Source organism: Micrasema longulum, unplaced genomic scaffold (assembly GCF_059751315.1).
Source record: "Micrasema longulum isolate JH-2025_06_02 unplaced genomic scaffold, ASM5975131v1 h1tg001413l, whole genome shotgun sequence".
Lineage (NCBI taxonomy): Eukaryota > Metazoa > Arthropoda > Insecta > Trichoptera > Brachycentridae > Micrasema > Micrasema longulum.
The window spans coordinates 112,374-125,595 of record NW_028278599.1 but is presented as its reverse complement, the minus strand read 5'-3'; the positions used below and the strand labels follow the sequence as shown (position 1 = coordinate 125,595).

Here is a 13,222-nt window from a genome sequence, read left to right as displayed (position 1 = left end):
TAAAAAGTTTTGTTATTTGAATTTGAAACTAACTTAAAGTTTTTTTTTAAAAAAAGGAATGGAGGTGACGGAAAAGATAAAAAACAAAAGTTGTTCGAAAGCCTATCAAGATCTCTCGTTATTTTCCTTACTTTCAGTAAAAATCTAAAAGTAGGCTTAAAGTCCAGATCGAATCTGTGATTTTCTGTAGACTGATTATTTAGCCTTTTGTATTAAGAACTTACACAATACCATTTCAAATAAAATCAGTTTGAAAATCTGGTACCTACGTCTCTTCCATAATATTTTTGAACGAATGCGGAATATTTAACTAATCTCTTCTTACACTTAATTATTCTGAAAACGATTTGTTGAATTGCAACTTACCAAAACTCGTGACGTACAAAATGTGATAACTTAAATTAATTTTATTTCTTTAATCTAACAATGATACCAAAGTAAGCACAAAACGGAAAATTTTGGAATTTGGAGGCCCGAGAGACCGAACAGTTAGATTAAAATTGAATATTTAGTATTACAGTATGGCGAGGAACTTTTCACTCAGTAACTTAAATGTTAGTGAAGTAGCGAAACTTGTGTAAAGCGTGATTAAATAAATTACATTCAAGAAACCAGATGATATTCCATGGATAAAATGTTAAGCCAGAACTTTACAGCCATGAATCTATTCTTACTTTATTTGTTTTGGTTTTTCCATTCAGGGAAGTCGATATTGCTGGTTTATAGGTTTGTGCTTAATGTATACCAGCTTGTATAGAAATGATACAAGACTTATTTTTTGTAGTCTCCGTGGGTTGGTCACATTCCTATCTCTAATTTGATACTACCCCCGATGGGAGAAAAAAAATCTACCCTTGCGAATAACCTTCGTCAGTCCTGTAGCCATGCGATGTATCGTTGTGTGTAGTTTTCTCACAAAAACTATTTTGATTAATTGAAAAGCGGAATCCGCTGTTTCTTGTTTTTGATTTTTGTCTGAAGTCCATTTGTTCTTAAAACCTTACTTTACCGAGTTAGTTTGCCATAACGTTTACTTATTTTAATTTTATCAGCGGAAATATTGAAATTTTACAAACCTTTGAATTTGTTTAAAATCTGTCCATCAAATTCATTAATTTTCAGAAAATTTTATATTCATTTTGCATTTATTAATGACTTGATTGTCAAGGGATTTTCAAATCGGTGAGAAAGCACTCCAACCCAACTACATCGAGTTTCTTGTTTTTCGCCACAGGATTTTCGCAAATATTACTGATATATTGATGACAACCAAGTGACAAATGTCATCAAGTCATTAATTTTAAGTTTATAATATCAATCATTATAAAATAGGAATACTTCTGATAATTATTATTACCAATGAATGTATAAAAACGGTAGACGACTGATGTCCGACGTCTTTATACATAATCTGAACGCTCTCATATGAGCTGGATTTTTGTTCGCAACAGTACATATGAATACAAGACGCGAAAATTGTCAGAAATATGATTGATGGAGTTTTGTGATTGATTGGAGGAGTGTTAGCAATCGAAAGCAATGATACTTTATACCTCAAATGTTGTATTAACATAATATTTCCTTATTCATAATCCTAACCACACGTCTGTTCATGAATACATAAAAACATAATCTTTTGGTTAGCATTTAAGATTCTGAAATTAACCAGACTATAACATGTTATTATTAATATGTTCACCAAATTTATATGTATGATTATTTATTTTTAATAACACTTTGTTTATAAAATAGGTTAGACCAACTTTCAGTTCAATTAAAGCTGTATTTTGATAAAATTAAATCACACGATTTCATTATGATCATTCCCTTCCCGTACCTAATGGTGCATAGAGCACTGTATTGGTACATCAATCGCAGTGTAATGTGATCATTTCTGTTACATGAAGTTAAGATGTTCAATCTAACGCTTTAGGTGTCAGACCACGGACTATGAATTTTTTTAGTGTAAAAACACCAATTTAAATAAATAGCTCACGTCAATCATGTCGGGAATCAAACCCGAGACCTCTTGCATGGTAGGCAAACGCACTGACCACTACATCACGAGGCCGACATACGATTTAGCTATTTTAAAACGCCATTTCTTTCTACGCCGTTTCTTTCTAAATCGTTCCTTTAAAAAATAAGTTGAATTAAAATTAAAATAAATATTTGATTAATACAATTAATTTGTAAGTAATGTTTGATAAAAAATGTAATAAAAAGTTTTATACATAGGATGTTGACATAAGTTATCTCTGTTTTTTTTTCTTCCAAATGATGAGAACAAAAGGACAGAACCAAAAAAATACGAATAATCAATAAATTTTTCGCCTTTATTATTTTACAATAACTTAGTCAGAGTATCATAGCATCTTCATCGAACACTGCGCAAATATCGCGAACAGCTTTGGCAGTTTTATTCCGACAATGAACGCGAACAGAAGGAGTTGTCGAAAATTCTCACGTTCGTCTACTTGAAATTCCATTTTGAAGGCTGGTAATCAAATTGAAAAAAATATGTAACGTTAAAGCGAAATAAATACAATAATAAATTGAAATATATTTGGAAAAAAACATGAACATGCAAACTACATAAATTTTGTGCTATTTAATGCCTTCCATGAGTTTGCTTTTAAAAAAAAGTTAAACTTTTTAGTTCATATCCTTTCGATAGCCGATATTAGCATTAATATTTTGCTAAACACATACTGTTGAAATTAAAAACATAGAACCAACACACTTTTCTTAAATATATATATTTCCATTTAAAAAAGTATAAACTGTTGTATTCTATTTTATATGTTTTATTTTTTTTAACGATTATTGTAGGCCTTTTTGTGTACTTTTTATGTAATATTTTTATTTTTTTCGAATTCAACTATTTTTCCCCTCTCCTCCTGCATTCATAATAAATTAGTGTGAAATCTGTAATTGTTCTTACTTTTTTAATTGTTCTTTTGTTCCTTGTTTTATATAAAGACTGTATGATTTCATTAATAAATAAATAATTATACAGTGTTTTGTTCACTTTGCTCAGTTGTATGAAACAGTACTTATGATTTTCTTGTTGAATTACTTGAGAATGTTTTATTATTTAATTTGTTTTTTACATTTATTCTTGAATTGTTTAAACTTTCTACTGAATATGTTGTGTATTTTTTTTAAAATTAAAATCTAGTACAATTTATATGTTTAATTTTTTTTTTTAATCTTAGGTATAAGGAAATTTATGTTTTAAAAAAAAAAAAATATTAAGCCAAATACCTTAGTAGTTTAAATTTTTGTAAAAGGCAGATTTGCCGTTTATGTTAGTAAAATAAAATAATTCAACCCAGAATTTAAGAAAAAAAATATATTTTTAACATTGGAAATTTCCTTTTTTTCACGACTTTTTTTTAAATTTGTGCTGTAATTACAACAACTAAGTGTAACTGAAAAATCTTCATTATTTATGAGTTACCCGTTTAAAACACTTTTTTATCTTCCTCCATAAATGTTACGAATAAGCAAGTCGTGATTCATTAGTTTGTCATTGTCTCGTCTCTTTGTAGCAATCATGAAGGAGCATGAAAAACCGGGGCGTGGTCCCGTGATAATCACGGACCAAAGCTCCAAGGTTCAAATCCCACTCCACCACAACTCGATTTCCATTTTCTTAGCACAACTTATTTACTACTTTTAGGAAATGGTCTGAAAATTAAAATATTTGAGTAAATAATAAGAACGCGAGTATCTCTCATTAAAAAAATTTGAAAAACTCACAAATGCTGATTTTGAAGTTGTCTTCTTCTTCCTATCTTTCCTCTCTCCGACGGAGGTTGAAACTCTTACTATGTTGGGAGCTGTCCTGAACAAGGACTGAGTGCTGCTGGACTGAGTGGAACCAGTCAATGAAGTTACCTAGTTGTAGTCATAAATATATTTTTTTAATTAACTTTAATAAAAAAAATTTCAAAAGGCGAATCTGCCAGTCGAAAAGTAATTATATTTAAATTATATAAAACTTTTGAGTAAATTTATTCCAATATATTCCTTATAAGATAATTTTATTTATCTAAATTTTTAATTATTCAAGTTTTTCATGGCACGTTTTTTTATAAAAACGGCGTTTTCAAATGACTTAGTCGTATTATATCTTTATTTATTTGACTTTTTTCTTTGTATTTTTATATTTTTACCATAAAGTTAGTTTTACTTTTTTTATTGCATTGGAGCGTGTTTTTTTTATTATTCCTTACTTTGTGTGTACTATTGTTATTTTTGTAAATGCCGCTCGTGCGTAAATGTATAATTACCTAAAAATGAATGTATTTGTATGTGATACAAGACATGACATCAGATTCGCATACATGGAAAATATAATATTGTTAATAATAATTCAAAATCAAGGATGCATCAAGTTTCGATTCAAAGTTCTTTTGACGTGACAGTCGCTAAAACAATGATTCGGTCTCGCGTGTCAACTACTTTTTTTGTAACTCACTGTTGTTTGGGCATATAATTTATTACCTTATATATACCAAATATCAAATAGCATTTTAATTATACTTTTGAATTATTCTTTGATGATTTGAATGATTATATTTATTTCTTTTTAATTTATTCATATAAAGACACATTTTACTAAAAACATAACGTATCCTTAACTCTATGCTGCCTAGAGCCCTGTGTTGAGTTAAGATACAACAAAATAGAAAGTGAAAGCATGCATATTACTGAAGAATACAACAAATAAAAAATATAACATGTACACAAATTTTAATAAACATCTGGATAACACGCTTAATAGTACCATATATAAAGCTATTTCAATTTCATTTCAATTTCAATTTTTTTTTTTTTTTTGCACCACAACAGGCCAGGAGGCCCAATTACAGTAGTGAATTACATTACAGAACAACCAGGCTTGAGAAAAATCACATTTTTAATTTTTGTGTTCTCACCGGGAATCGAACCCGGAACCTTCCGTGCGTGAGTCAAGCGTCTTGACCACTAAACCACGGAGGCCGCTGCCACTATGCAATGTCTCGCAGCGGTCTCCTGCAATGGTCTCTTCCCTAATACAAAACCGACACTTGTACACTTCTCCTGAAAAAGGCCTTCGTTTTGGATAACTTAATATATTTATCCAGGACATAAAATATGTAGTTTATATCGTGTATACTTAATGATGTCTGTAACTTAATTTGTATAGGTAATTAATATTTCATTTATGTTTGGTATTTTTTTTATTTTATTGTTACTTTTTATTGTTTAATTATTTTTCTTCATTATTTATACTTTTTTATGGATTGTTATTCTATTGTATCACATGTAATTATAGTTTATTTTATTGTATTATGCATTATTTCTTATTAATTATTATGGTTTTACATGGGCAAACCCTTAAAAGTTATAGCCAAAATAAGTTTTAAAAATTATGAAACGTTATTTTCAATAAATAAATGAATTAATTGATAAATAACTCCTCGGGTTCCTGTAAGCATAATTTTATTCCAGAAGACAAAATTAATACTCGTATAGACTGGTATTTTTGAGATACAGTAAATTTTTAGTTTGAAGCTCACGTATAATAAAATCAAGTGGGAATAGTAATGTATAGAATACTACTGACTACCTGCTACGAGCTGTTTTGTTGGAATAATTAATCACTTGGTTGTTACGGTTATCTGATATGATTATGAATTCAATGGTGGTTAAGTCAATAAATTAAACATATAACTTTTCCAATGAACCTCTGCTTAGTTTTCATTACAAACATAAAAGTTTATTGCTAGTTTTGATGATGAACAATTTTCGCGAGTTGCAAAGCATAATGTCACGGTAAGGATTTGTTCATTAAACTTTTAAATTTGATTAAAAAGTTAGGTAACTTGGGTAAATTAAATAAACCTTATCGCACGGCAAGGAAAAAAAATTAAAGACAATAAATATTTGTTAGAAATGTATAAAAAGGGGATGGTATTTTTATTATGATTCCGTATATTGTCACGGGTATCCCCACAGGATATGCGTTGATTCATCCCTTCCCTCTCCTTTCTCTGTGGTGACGTCACAATTCCTCAGCCCTTCATTATTAACTTACTGTCGCAACACACCTGGAGGCCGAACCCCCGCTTGAGTGGTCGGCCATGACACATTCGCTACTGTGTCACTGTGAGAGTGACAGTGCATTCACTAGCACAGTATTTATTTATAAAATAATAAACGATGAGACAACGGACGCGGTAAACTACGGTGGCATTTGACAACAAGCGGAGGTGAATTCGTTAACTGGGTCATGTAGTTCGGATCTCGGATCACTTCCGAAGGCCTCAACCACATTTGCCTACTTCGATATCTTAGAATCACATCCAGGTTCAATCCATAAACGCACCTAATAATGCTTAGGGAGCTGCAAGAACACGGCGCAATAACCCAAAAAACCCAATCTACGTGCAAGTGGCCTAAAAATCTTAGAAATATATAGTCCAATATATATAGTATATATATATAGTATATAATATATATAGTCCAAATTAAAAACATAACTATAAACAACTAACAATGTCCTTGAGTGTGATTGTAAAGCATATTCTAGAAAGAGGCAAAGCTTTTTATAGATTTGAATGGATGCATAGTTATACTATAAGTATTGAACCATATAACTACTCGTATATATGATATTGTGTCTTACGCTTCAGATGCCGGTCTAGGAAAAAATAAATATTGCAATGTAGAACTAACTTAAAAACGTTATTTAATTAATTTTTTTTTGCGAAGGGAATGTGGGAGTCTAGGCATTTACAAGGCTTATGACCTGTCATTGGCTGGTTTAAGTGGCCACTTTTCACGCTGTGTAACATTTACCATTCTGCCAATGTTTGAACATCCACATTTTCTCAACTCTTCCATCTGTTGACTTTTATTTTATTTTATTTTATTTTATTAACATAAACGGCAAATCTGCCTTGTACAAACATTTATAATACTACATATTTGGCTTAATGTATATATTTATATATTTTTTAAAAACATAAATTTCCATATACCTAAGATTTATATAAAAAAAAATTAAACCTGAAAATTACACAAGATTTATATTTATAAAATTAAACGAAAAATTATGCAGCATATTCAGTAGAACGTTTAAGTAATAAACATTCTACAGTAATTCAACTAATTCATACAGCTGGGCAAAGTGAACAATAAACTTTGTTTATTATGAAATACATGAATAAATAAATATAATTACCATTCACCATCTTCGAAAAAGTTCAAAAGGTTTGTTCTATAGGAACAATACCCTACACTAAATATATCGGATACGTGGAAATAACTATTGCCGAGTTCGTGAAGTCTTTTTAATACGGCATTACAAGTATACACTATCCGTAAATTGTTGCTACAAAACGGTGGCACCTGTCTAGTCATTCTGCGAGGCACCCTGAAGTGGATGAGAGATAATAGTTCAGGGCAATCCCATATTGAATTTACAATTTTGAATAAATTTAAAAGGTCAATAATTTTTCTTCTATCGTTAAGTTTTAACAAATCACTTTACCCTTTTACTTTTGTAAAGTAAAAGAGCTAAAACCTATATCATGTCTGTGAGATTCATCCGGCTGAACAAGTTCACCTTCTAGGCAACACCTGAAAACAATTTTCCAATTTTTCATACTTCTTCTTTTACCGGGTAGTTAATTCAACGGTGTTTTGGGTATGTCCAAATCAAAAATGTTTTCCCTCTCTGTTGCAACAAATTTATTATTTTATAATTAGTCGTTTTTTGCTAACTACTTGGCCACATGTATTATATTTTGTCTAATAATAAAATCTATAAAATATAAAATCATTGCATTTATGGAGAGAAAAAAACTTTTTTTTTTACATACGTTTTGAGTATGTCCAAATGTTTGCAGACTGGCTGGATAAGTGTGGCCACTTGAACCGGCCAATGACAGGTCATAAACCCCGTAAATGCCTAGACTCCCACATTCCCTGCTCAAAAATGTTTTCCCTCTGTTGCAACAAATTTAAATATAAACAACTCCTTGGTGAGAATATCCAGCCAGTCTGCAAGCATTTAGACATACTCAAAACATTGTTACATTATTTTACGTTTACCTTGTCATAAGTTGAACCCAAGAACAGGAACAAGCATGGAAGTTGAACCCCCAAACCCATATTTTACGAGGTGGAATTATCTCCACTCGATATCTTCGAGTCAAAAACACTCGTCCAGGGTTTTGATTCCTCATCCGCCAGGACACAGTATAAATTTATACGTAATAATAATAACAAATAAATATATGGCTTTAAATTAGTAATTCATTGGCCTCGTGGTGTAGTGGTCAGCGCGTTTGCCTACTATGCAAGAGGTCTCGGGTTCTATTCCCGACATGATTAACAGGAAATATTTATTTTTAAATGTGTTTTTACACTAGAATATTTCAATCCCTGGACTAGTACCTGAAGTGTGGGACTAATCATCTTACCTTAACGTAACAAAAAATGATCAAGATACACTGCGATTGGTGTACCAATGCAGTGCTCTATGTACCATTAGGTGCGAAAAGGGAATGATGATGATGACTCGGTCACACGCATTCACGTATTTTCTCCATAGATTGTTACACTAGAGTAGTTATTTTTGCACGATTTTGATTTGAGCACGATGAGGCCTCTTAGCCAATCACATGTGGAGATAAAACGAAAAACAAACCTTTTTTACGAATATTTAAATAGCTCAAAAATAATAAAATAAATAACGTGTGTTTATTAATTACGAAAAAAATGTTCAAACAGCTAATAGCAGGCAATCCAGAGTTCGGGCAGGACAACGTCTGTCGGGTCATGACTCCAAATATGATGAAATTTAGTTATTACTATGCCGAAACCAAATGTTTCGTTCTCTATTGTGAGATAAATGGCAGTCTTTTAAATTGCATTTCATTGATAGCGAAGACAATTTTTTTTTTTTATTAACTTTACGCCATATTTGAGGTAAACAACAATAAATCCATTATACAAATGTTTACCTCCCATTATAGCAAATAAAAATACTTTTATTTGTGGCCATAGCAACCGTAAGTTTTAAATAAATAACAAAGTGCTATCCCTGGCCCTCTAAACTCCAAACCCCCCTGATTTCCGAAAAAAAAGTACTTTGCTATAGGTTGATTAAAAAATCCCAACCAAATTATGTACGACAATAAACTCATGAAAATTAAAACATTTTGTCAATGACGGACACCATTTTAGCCTGTTATTATTTACATTTAACTGAATTATCCGTCCAAAAAATATTGATGTGATTAAAAAATGACATATGAATTTTAAAAATGTAAAAAAATTGTGCTTTTTTCTATTCTGGAGAAAAAATATTTGGATTTACTATTATTTTCCCTTACAACATTTGATGTTGTACTATACAGGTAATTATTCTTTTTTTACACCACAACAGGCAAGCAGGCTCAATTACAGTGGTGAATTACAGCACAGAATACCCAGGCTTGGGAAAAATTATATTAGAATTTTTGTGCTCTTACCTGAAATTGAACCCAGAATATTCATTGCTGAGTCAAGCGTCTTAACCATTACACCACGGATGCCGTCATAAAATAGGTAAAATTTAGGGGAAAACAAATGTATCTCCATTTTGAGCATTAAAAAATTCTAAAACGTTAAACCAAAGTATAACTTCATTAGGAACATGTAAACAATAATATATATAATTGAAAAAAAAATTACCTTAAAGCCTCTCATTAAGAAAAAAACATATGTTTAAGCTTTAAAAATCACAATTTTTTTATTTAAAAAAAAGTTGGGTTTTAGGATTTATTTATTTATTTATTTTATTTTATTTTATTTATTTGGATAACCAACAGCTATAATTATATCATATTTATATAACAAAACAAATAACAAATAAGCCAATTACAGGTTTTCACAAGTAGCATCACAGTAAGTTAAAAAAGATTCTCGAACATAAAATGAATAGTAATTAAATGTAAATTTAAAAGAAAAGAAAAAAAATACTACGAGTTATTTCGAAAGCAAATGCCGCACGTTATTAAGATTATTTTCAAATAAATCTATGTTGAATGATTTATTTAGTACATTAAAATTATTAAAAGTTCGCCATAAATATGAATTTTGCCTATAATTAGATGAAACAAGAGGTATGTGAAGAAGAGGGTTATTTCTTAAAACTTTGGAAGGAACATTGATAGAAAGTTTGCAAAGTAGTTCAGGACAGTCAATTGAACCAGAGGCAATTTTAAGTAAATAAATTATTGTTGTTTATATCTCTCGCATACAGATATTGTGTCAAGCATGTCAGTGATTTTTAAAAATTTGTTACATTTAGAGTCTTAGGTGCACTTAAAGTTATTAACAAACCAATATCTCGGCACTCACCACGTGGCTGACAGCCGACGAAAATGCCTAATTTATTTCTGAAATGCGTGTTTTGCATATTATACATACTTCATCTACACGAGGCCGTGTTCTTTTGTACTAAGGAGGTTGTTTATGCTGCCCCCATTTTCATGTTTCCCCTTTAAAAAGACCTATTTTTATTTTACACGAAGACAACCATTGCTGATAAAGGGCTCTTAAAAGTAAGGAATCGTCCGTTTACATTTCCTCTTAACACTTTCAATCCAAACCGCATTTTTATTTTTAGTTGCTTTTATTTACTAACGGCCGAAGCTAATTTGTTCAAATTGTATAACACAGTTGAAAAACATAGTAGAACATTGTAAAAAGAAAACGTAGTTAATAGATATGGTTGAACATAATAAACGTAAAGCATAGTAAATACAAATATTATATTTTTTGTGATAAAACAGTGACCATCGTCAAAGTAATAAAATATAAGATACATATATTCAGTTTTTGTAAATCTTACAGGCATTTTCGTTTTATCTAAGTTTTTTTAAAATTTAGTTGAAGGTTAATTTTAATAATTGATTGGGATTACTTCTTTTCGTAGCCGGGTGGATTAAGAATACAGCTTTGTCTATAAAATACAAAGGACCAAAATTCAGGACAAATGCTTTTAATTTTAAATGAAAAATTAAAAAAAAAAAAAACTCTCCTTGAAATCGAGTGGAGATATCTCCGCCTCGTAATGTAGTGGTTAGCGCGTTCCGCTACCACGCTTAAGGTCCTGGGTTCGATGCCTGTAAAGGACTACATGAATATTGATTAAATGGGGGTTCTCCAGTGCAATATTACGTGTTCCTGGATTGGCCCCTGAAGTGTAGGGCTAGTTACCTTACATTCATGTAACAGATCATCGATATGCGCTGTAATTTGTGAATGAGTGCAGTGTCCTATGAACCATTGGGTGCGAATGATGATTAGGCTCTAGTTATTTCTTGTTCTTTATTTTTCCACATCCATACTCATTTATTTTATTTATTTATTTGAACCGGGTTGTGGTCCCGTGGTAGTATTGTGTACTCACGAACCAAAGGTCCGAGGTTCAAAACCCACTCTTACACAAGTTTTTTATGACTTTTAGGAAATAGTCTAAAAATTAAAATATTTGAGTTTATAATAAAAACTCAAGTATTTCTCTTTTTTGTTTAAAATAAAAAAAGAAATATACAATACAGCACTGCTACTATTTATAATCTAAATAAATTATACCATTAGGTAACCATAAAAATAAAAAAAAAGCACAATAGATTATTACCCTTTTAGGTAGGTTAATACTTATATTGTGTATTGACTTTTATCTGTATTTTAAATTATTATTTTTCTAACTTCTCATTTAAAGATTATTGCACTTCTGTTGTACTATTGTTATTCTGTGTTCTCTCAACCATTAGTGAGTAAGTGGCTTCATCAGCCCCCCACACCACCGCACCGCTCTCCAGAATGCTACGCACTAAAGTTGTATACAAAAGTTTGATGGTTTTCAATTCTGCGAAGTGTTTAGAATTATGCATCGAAAATCTCAACATCTTGAAAGTTGAACGACTCATATTGACAATGAAACGTTAATGAGTACATATCGCGAACCTGCTCTCTCGCTTATTCCCGCGTCAATATCCTGGGTTCCTGTGGTGATATATATGGGCGCACTCAAATTGTTTACTATGCAAAGAAATAAAATGAAAAGATACCAATACAGTTATTTTATAAATGATTAAATAACATTAACCCCGTAAATTGTAATGGGTGCGTGTTGGCGATTGGAACTACTTGTTATATTTCAAACAGAACGTGAATGTGGGAATCAAGTGGTGTCCAAATATTCGTTGTTAGAACCGTAGAAATAAAGATTTAAAAAAAAAATGAAATGGCAAATATTATATTTTAAAAAGTTATCACATAAACCAGCACATTGGCTGTCGTGTAATAAGTCTTCTTAAAATAGGATCTTGAGATCATTGGGAGTAATTTAGTGGATTTGGGATTGGGCTCGTTGAGTGGGATTTTCAAAACCTCTCCCTATGGCGGCCATACGAAAATAGCGAGTTTTAGAAATAGAAGACGCATTTGTCGTTTTTTTATAGTTATTCATTTTGACAGAATTCACGCAGTACAATACCTATTTTATATTCATATGTGCCTGATTTTATACGTTTTTTCTAAAAACGTACGATATTTTTTAAAAAACACAATAGTTTCACATAGCGAATATGCGATGTATAAACAAAATAAACTTACGAAATAGAAAAACCAAAAAAAAACCATTATTTTTTTTAGAAATAATATACAATAATTTAACAAAATAAAGAAAGCTAGGGTACAAATTGCTCAACTCTAAAATGTATATGTGTGGCACTTACCTTAAGATTTTCAACAAAGGAACAGGCATTTTCTGAAACCGGTCCGTATATTAAATTTTATTTTAATGGTTTTACACAAAATGACCACGTGGTCATATATATATATTTCATGTTTTCATCTACATAATTTACATTGCACTATTATTGCAACTCTCAATTTGCTGATAATACCTTTACATATTTGTATAATTAATTTCTTTGTGTGTCTATGGGGCGAAGAATACAGTTCTATGTGTGAAATAGAACCATAACCTTGGAAAAGTTTTTTCGACTAGATGATTTGTCTCTAGTAAAAATCCTGAATAATGAAATCGAGTGGACTTATGTACGCCTCGTTGTGTAGGGGTTGGCGCGTTCGCCTTCCGTTCTCGAGATCCTGGGTTTGATTTTCCGGAAAGTGGATATGAAATACCAATTTGAAAGGTGATTTT

General features: G+C 30.8%; 1 long non-coding RNA gene across 1 annotated transcript in view; it reads right to left on the bottom strand.

Moving 5' to 3' along the window:
* Positions 1 to 2,357: 2,357 nt before the first annotated feature.
* The window catches only part of LOC148275493 (uncharacterized), a 38,526-nt gene continuing 27,661 nt past the window's right edge, over positions 2,358 to 13,222 (bottom strand). The window contains exons 2-3 of the long non-coding RNA XR_015824013.1: positions 3,766 to 3,903; positions 2,358 to 2,497 (exon numbers count right to left, since the gene is read on the bottom strand). This is a non-coding gene — a long non-coding RNA (uncharacterized LOC148275493). The remainder of the gene's footprint in view (positions 2,498 to 3,765; positions 3,904 to 13,222) is intronic.